Genomic DNA, 7992 nt, shown 5'->3' on the forward strand with positions numbered 1-7992 from the left:
AACGGTGAGGGTGGCAGCAGTCTGTTGGAGTGAGCATCCCCAAAGTTCTACAATGTGGCCGAGGACTTTGATTGTACATTGTTTTTTTTTTTTTTTTTTTTTTAATAGTCATTCCAAATACCGCGTGATGCGATGTGACAGGAAGTTCCTGCCTTCCCAAAAGCCGCCCCGCTTTCCCCAAAGGAGAAGGTCCCGGGCCCCACCCCCGGTCCCACAGGGTGAGGGATGTCGGCATGGCTTTCTGTGTAAATTATGTAATCCAAATTTTTTTCTTTTTCTTTTTAATCTTCCGCCTTAATACTTGTATTTTTTTGTTTTGTTTGGAATGGTCAGCCATGGTGGCCCCTCCTTTTTTGTCCCCCCAACTTTAGAAGTATGAAGGCTTTTGGTCTCCCTGGGTTGGTTGAACTGCGGAGATAGCCAGGGCTTACCTGTACACTGACTTGAGACCAGTTCAATAAAAGTGCACACCTTAAAGAAGCAGGAGTGGCTTGTGGTGATGTTGGAGGGGGGGGTGTGCCTGGAAAAGACACATGACCCAGTGGGGGTCACTGTATCCCCATCGTGTGCCTCTAGTGACCTTGGAGCAACCTGAGGGGAGTTGGGAGAGCTCCCGCTATGCTAAGTCCAATTCGCTGGAGTCACTAATAGGGGGCCCCCCTCCTACCTGCTGCCCCATGCAGTCTTACCTGGGTGTCTAGGTCCAGGCTGGCTTCGGGAGCACCCTCGTACCTGCTGCCCCGGGAGGGGAGGCTGCCATGGAGAGAACTAAGAATTGGTTTGGGATGAGGCTACTTAAGACATGTGCTCACCACTTAGCAGCTGAGGGAGGCTGCTAGACCACCTCCCCTGCTGCAGGACACCCGGCCCCCCACACAGGGCCCAGCTTTGGAGACGGTTCTGGGCCCCCATTGACCAGAAGTCTGGAGTCACCCTTGTGGCTGAGGGTGGGACCTGACCTGTCCAGTCTGCCTGGTTCTTTGAAGTACAGACCTGCCCTGCTGTTTCCCTGGGGCCCTGCAGGGCAAACCAGCAGCCAGGCTCCTGGGAGCAGTCAGTTCTAGGACTGACCAACAGGCCACTCTCCTTCCAGAGAAACCAAGCCTTGTCGTCCCTCCAATGTGAGTGGCTGGCAGGACTTTGGCAGAAGGTGGGGGGCTTGGGGAGATGCCCTTTGTTGCCCCGTACCTGCACAGAGGTACAGTCGTCCAAGCCTCAGGTTGGTGGAGTTTCTAAAGAGTGCCTCCCTCCATGTTCGAAGAGTGGGCCCCACGAGTGAACACTGCCCAGTCTCTTGGAGCTTGGGTTGGAGGAGCAAGGAGTGGCTTTAGTAGTCAAAGCTGGTCATTGCTGGTGGTGAAAGAGGCAGTCCTGAGAAACCACAGCGGCCTGCAGTTAGCTCACTGGGGGCTCATTTTCTACTGCAAATAGCAATGTTTGCTCAGTGCGGCCACCAGGCTCTTTAACAAAGGGCCCCTGCGCTGGCTGAGAAGCCATTTAAGTCAATCTGGATCTGGCTCCTGATGCCCCCGGGTGTTGAGAAAGTTTACAAAGCAGGTTCTGTTCCTGCTCAGAACCTGAGGCACAGATGGTTCTGTGTGTCCTGCTCTCCCTGTTAACACCCTGGTTCCTTGTTACCACTTGACCGCTGGGTTTTCAACGGCTGATTTTTCAGCAGATTGCCAGGCCTTTCAGAAGCACCCCTGGATGGGCTTGCGTTGCCAACCTTTCAGGTAGCAGGTGAGTGCGTTAACTGCGTGACCTGGGGACTGCAGAGATGAAGACCAGAGCTGGGGGCTTCCTGAAGTTTTTGTGGCCCCAACCTCCTCTGTGGTCACATTAGAGATCCCAGGAAGAAGGGTCTGTCCTGGGAAGTCCCTTCTGGACCAGTTCCAGCCCTCAGTCCGCTTCAGGGGCTGTTGAGCCAGAGGCCCTGGAAGTAGCTACTAAGTTTCCCCCTTGAACCTCTCATCCACTCAACAGGTATCCAGAAAGTGCCCACTGTATGCTGGGCCTGCGGCTACCGAGATGAGCTGGACACAGTCCTTGCCCTGGGGGAGCACTCAGTCTGCAAACAAGGACCCCGCTCATTCATTCATTCAACCCTTACTTTTTGGCTGACTTTGTGCCAGGTGTTATGCCAGGGGCCGGGCTACAGTGGAGAACAAACCTTACATGGCTGGTGCCCTCATGAGGTGCCCAGTTCAATGGGGGAAGAGAAATAAATACGGAATGCAGGAAACAGAATGAAAAGGAGAGAAAAAAGCAGAGGCTGGGCTCAAGAAACAGAACCATGAGGGAGCAGGTAACAGTCATTCTCTCGGTGATGGTGACCGTCACGGGTGTAGACACATCCAAAGTCACCCCGTTACAGGCTTTACAGATGTGTGGTTTATTGTGTGTCAATTACAAAATAGTAAGTTTAAAATACTAATACATCAGAACATCTTTAAATTTTTAAAATAAAGCCAATATTTGCCCGCAAAATGCATTGACTTGGAACACCTTTCTCAAAAAGATTATGTAAAATTAAGAATTCTATATACGTTTGGTGCTCAAGGCATTCGGCTTGTAACAGGTCCACGGTTCAAACTCACCAGCTGCTCCAAAGGAGGAAGGTGAGCCAATCTGCTTCCATAAAGACTGACAGCCTGGGAAACCCTATGGGGCAGTTCTACTCTGTCCCAGGGTCAATATGAGTTGAAATGGACTCGATGATGGGGGGTTCTAGATATATATATTGAAGGTGAGAGGGGATGTGGGAGGAGGGTGGTTCAGCGGCATCCTTGGCCATATGGGGGATTCTGAGACCCTGGGGGTGTGTGCTAGTGCAGGGTGTTTGAGCTCATGTTAGCAATTCTGGAAAAGGACCATCTTACCTACCTACTGTTCCTTAATTATGGATTTTGTGGAAACCATATATTAATATTGATTTACATTAGTTCCATGTATCTCTTTTTTAACTTCACACTTGCAAGAACCAAGTATTTTAAAATCCTTTGAATCAAAATATTCACTTTTTTTTTTCCCACAAATGAGACATTACAACTGACATAAAGTTGCTGTTTTTACTTAGGAAACACTCTCCCTCCAAAGGATTCAAAGGATTCCTCTTTATTTAAAGAAAATAAATAAAGCAAAAAAATAACAGTTGTAACAAAGATTGAAAAAGACGGCGAAAACCAATCATCATTTTTTCTCTTTTGGGCAAAAAAAAAAAAAAAGGAATAAAAGATCCTAAAATGGAGCATTCTGAGTACAGGAGTTTTCCTGGGGGAGGGATGGTTAAGCTGGCTGCATGTGTGTGTGTACGCACGCGCGTGCGTGTATATGTGTGGGAGTCACGTGGACAGGTGGAGGTGTGGTGTCTGAGGCTCAATCAAGGCATGGGGTGATGGGGACAGATGCCCCAGGGCGGAATGGGGAGGCCTGGGTGGGGCCGATCACTAAGGGATGTTAGTAGGGTGTTAGCTGTGTGCCCTTGAGAAGTCACGCGCTGTCCATGCTCTATCTGAAAAATGGGAACCTCACAGGCGGAGCTCTGGTAGCACAGTGTCTAAGGCATCTGACTGCTAACCAGAAGGTTGGTGGTTCTAACCCACCAACCCCTCCCTGGAAGCCACCTGGGCAACCTTCCTGCCTTGGAAACGCAATGGGGGTCGCCAAGAGTCAGAAATGACTTGACTGACTGTGGTTTTGTTTGTTTGTTTGTTTGTTTCAGGGACAACGTGGAGAGGTGGCTGTGAGCAGACACTCTGTCAGTCTGTTATTATTATTTTTTTAATTGATCTAGTGTGTGTGTGTTTAGTAACTATTTTTATTTGTTAAAGAGTCTTCTATGACTTCTTAGCCACTCCTCGGAAGGAAGGTTGGGCAATCCTACTTCCGTAGTGATACTGCCTCGGAAACCCAAGGAGGGGTCGCTATGAGTCGGGGCCGACTCGACGGCACATAACAACAACAACAACATGACTTCTTAAAAAATAAAATTGATTTTAAATCACCAACGTGACAGATGGAGGGAAATCCACAGGTGGGGAATGTCCCCCGTAATTTATCATTTATTGTGGGAATTCTACATGTACCAAACACTTCCATGTTACTGTTTCTTACACGTACAGTCCGGTGACATCAATGACCTTCGTCATGTTATTCAGCCATCACCGTGACCTGCTCCCAGTTTTCCATCATGATGACACTCAGTGTGCGCTCATCACTGACCTGCCCTCGCCCCTTCCATCTGGCCCTGGTAACCACTCATAACACTCTCTACGTGTTTGCCTGTCTCAGATATTTCACTCGACTGGGATCATACAATATATTTTCTTTTGTGACTGACTCTTTTTCTCTGTGAATCCTGAATTTTTGTGCCCAAAGCACACGGAGTGCCCACCAACCCCACCTCCCCTGTAGGCACCTACTCCCTCACACAGTTTCTCTTGTCATTAACATCTTGCCTTGCAGGGTCCATTTGCTACAACTAATGTAACACAGTTGATACATTCTTATTAAATGCCCTTCAATGGGTGAATAGATCACATAGTAACTCTTACAATGGAGTTATTCAGCAATGACAAGACTTGAGGCCAGAAAGAGACCTGGAGGAAACTCCCATGCATGTTGCTAGGGTCGCTGTGAGTGGGCACCAACTCCACAGCAATGGGTTTGGTTGGGCAAGTGAAAGGAACCTGTCTGAAAAAGCTACACATTGTGGCATTCCAACTAGATAACACTCTGAAAAACGCAAAGCTATACCCCAAAAAATTCAAACTCATTGCCGTCGCATTGGGTCCGACTCCCAGTGACCTCTCCTTGGGTTTCCGAGGCGGTATCGCTACAGAAGTAGATTGCCCAACCTTCCTTACAAGGAGTGGCTGGGGGGTTTGAACTGCCAGCCTTCTGGTTATCAGTCAAATGCCTTAGGTACTGTGCCACCAGAGCTCCTAGGCAAAACTATAGAGACAGTGAAAAGTTCAGTGGTCGCAGGGGCTCAGGGGTTGGGTGAGGACTGAACAGGGGGCCACAGGGGATGTTTTGGGCAGTGAAGCTTTTCTGTGTGATATTGCAGCCTTGGACAGGCTTACTTCATTTGCCAACATCTATAGGATCATACAATGCAAATAAAATCCATTGCCCACAAGTCAATTCTGACTCAAGGCACCCCTAGAGGACAGAGTGGAACTGCTCCTGGGGTTTCCTAGGCTGTCCACCTTCACAGAAGCTGACTGCCTCATCTTTCTTCAATCCAGCAGCTGGTGGATTTGAACTGCCCACCTTCCCGTTAGCAGCCAAGCACTTAGCCACTGTGCCACTAGGGATCATCAACAACACAAGTAGTGAACTCTAATTGCAAGTATGCATCTGCTCCTTATTTTAAAGGTTCCAGAAATGTAGCTGGGACGTACATTGGACCTTGAGAAGACTTTGGGGCCCAAGCCATCCCTCCTGGGCCCAGCAGCTAGGCTGAGCGGGGGCCCCAACCAGACCATTCTCGGGGGGAGGCTCCCACTTCCTTCCTGTTTTCCTCTCATCACCCGTTGCACAGATTAGGAAACTGGAGCTCAGAGACAAGTGACTGGTCCCAGCCAATTCACGTTGCAGGGAATAAATACGGAGCTTGACGTGGCCTGTTCGTAACCTAACGTCTACACCGCCCTGACCACTGCCCTGCCCTGCGTCCCCGGGCGGGCCACTGGGCCAGACACCAAGGCCCACACAGCACGTGACCCGACCTTTCTCTTGTTTTACAGAAACACAGACTTGGTTCTGCAAGGACCCAGGAACCCTGACCTTCTTGTCCCTCTGGCTTTGTGCGGTTGCTGGCAGAGAACGCTTGGGGCTTTTTTGGGCGGCTGGCTCCCCCATGAGGCAGCTCTGATCACCTGGGCTTCTTTCGAAGGAACCTGTCTCCTGCGATGTCTCTGCTGCAATGTCCCTCCTGGGCAAAGCGCTTCTGGCTTCTGGCCTGGATCAAAGTCCCCTCTACAGACACCACTGGGAGCAGTGATGTCTGGGGAAAGGAAAGGGCCCAGGAACGTGAGTCCTGCCACCACCCTGACACCTCTGCACGGACCCCAGCGGTGATGGCTGGGGGAGGCCCCTCACAGTCACACTGGGCCTGGAGCCGTGCCAGTGCTACGGGGCCGTCATCTTCCTTGTGAGGAAACTGCGGCGGGATTTGAACACATGCTTCAGGCCAGGTGCTCTGTCTGCCCAGGTCAGGGGAGGAGGAAGTGCATTGTTGAGGCCTGGGCTGGGGCAGGGCCTGGGGCTTGCTGGGCACCTGGAGGAAGCCCCCTTGGGCATCTGCCCCAGGTGGTCCCTGGCTCGCAGCTGCAGTGTCACATGACATCCTTTCTCTGTCCCTTTGTCTCTTGAGTCTCTTCTCTTTTATAGGGACACCACTCGCATGAGATTAGGGCCCACCCTGCTCCAGTATGACCAACCTAATAACCCTGTCTCCAAAACCACTTCTGTGGAATTGATTCCAACTCACAGCACCCCAAGAAGTCAGAGTGGAACTGCCTCATCAGGTTTCCTAGGCTGTCAATCTTTACTGGAGAAAAAAAGACAAAAAAAAAAAAAAAACCTCACAGTCATGGAGTCAGGAACTCTGGTAGCATAGTGCATAAGGCACTTGACTGCTAACTACAAGGCTGGCAGTTCAAACCCACGAGCCACTCCGCAGAAGGAAGCTTGGGCAATCTACTTCTGTAGAGATACCGCCTTGGAAACCCAAGGAGGGGTTGCTATGAGTCGGGTCTGACGCCATGGCAGTGACTTTGGTTATTTTGGTCATCAAGTCTGATTAGACTCATAGTGACCCCTCTTTAGGATTCCGAGGTGGTATCACCCGGGAAGTAGTTTGTCCAATCTTCCTTCTGAGGACTGGCTGGTGGGCACTATACCACCCAAGCAAAGCCCAAACCAAACCCAGTGCAGTGGAGTCGATTCCGACCGACAGCGCCCCTAGAGGACAGAGTGGAGGTGTCCACAGGGTCTCCAAGGCTGTCAGTCTTTACAGAGGCAAAGCCCAAACCACACCCACTGCGTGGAGTCCATTCTGACCCACAGCGCCCCTAGAGGACAGAGTGGAACTGCCCGCAGGGTCTCCAAGGCTGTCAGTCTTCATGAAGCAAAGCCCAAACCACACCCACTGCCCTGGAGTCCATTCTGACCCACAGCGCCCCTAGAGGACAGAGTGGAGGTGTCCACAGGGTCTCCCAGGCTGTCAGTCTTCACAGAGGCGGACTGCCACATCTTCCTCCTGCAGAGCAGCCGCTAGGTTTAAACTGCCACCTGTTCAGTTCATGGCTGAGTGCTTTAACCACTGCACCAACCAGGTAACCTCGATAACATCCTCAAAGTCTCTACTCCCAAACGGGCTCACATTCACAGGTACAAGGGATAGGATGGTGACATATATTTTTGGGGACTCAGTTCGGTCTATCACAACCCCCTCCCCAGGCCCCCATCAAACTCACCTTGGCCTCTTAAAGCTGGGGGGCAGGGGCTCCTCCTCTCTGTAGTACAGTTAAGGGGACAGAACTAGGGGCTCCCTCTGTCTCTCTGAGGCCTCTGTTTGGCCACTGTTCCAGTGGAGGATGTATGTAGTTATTGATTTTTGGGGAAAAGGAGTGGGTCATGGAAGCTGAGAAAAAGAACGACAGAGCACACCTACTATGACAGCTGACATTTGTGTTCCAACCTGACCCAGCTGTGACCAGGAGCAAAGCATTTCCCAGGGCCAAGGAGCATGGGCAATGGTCGGAGGGCTTTGAGTGTTTACAGATCACAGGCCCAGAGTGGCGGACAGGTAAAGGAAGCCATAGGGGGGAGGACAGCAGGTGGGAGTCAGGAGGGTTTGAGGGGGAAGGGCGGGCCTCTTTGAAACTCCCCGGATGCTTGGGTGGACCAGAATCCTCCTTCGCTGTGGAAACCCCCCATGAATACTCATTTTTGTCATACTTGAGGTAGTTTTTTTTTTTTTTT

This window comes from Orycteropus afer, unplaced genomic scaffold (assembly GCF_000298275.1).
Source record: "Orycteropus afer afer isolate SDZICR_OR568_19922 unplaced genomic scaffold, OryAfe1.0 scaffold00006, whole genome shotgun sequence".
Lineage (NCBI taxonomy): Eukaryota > Metazoa > Chordata > Mammalia > Tubulidentata > Orycteropodidae > Orycteropus > Orycteropus afer.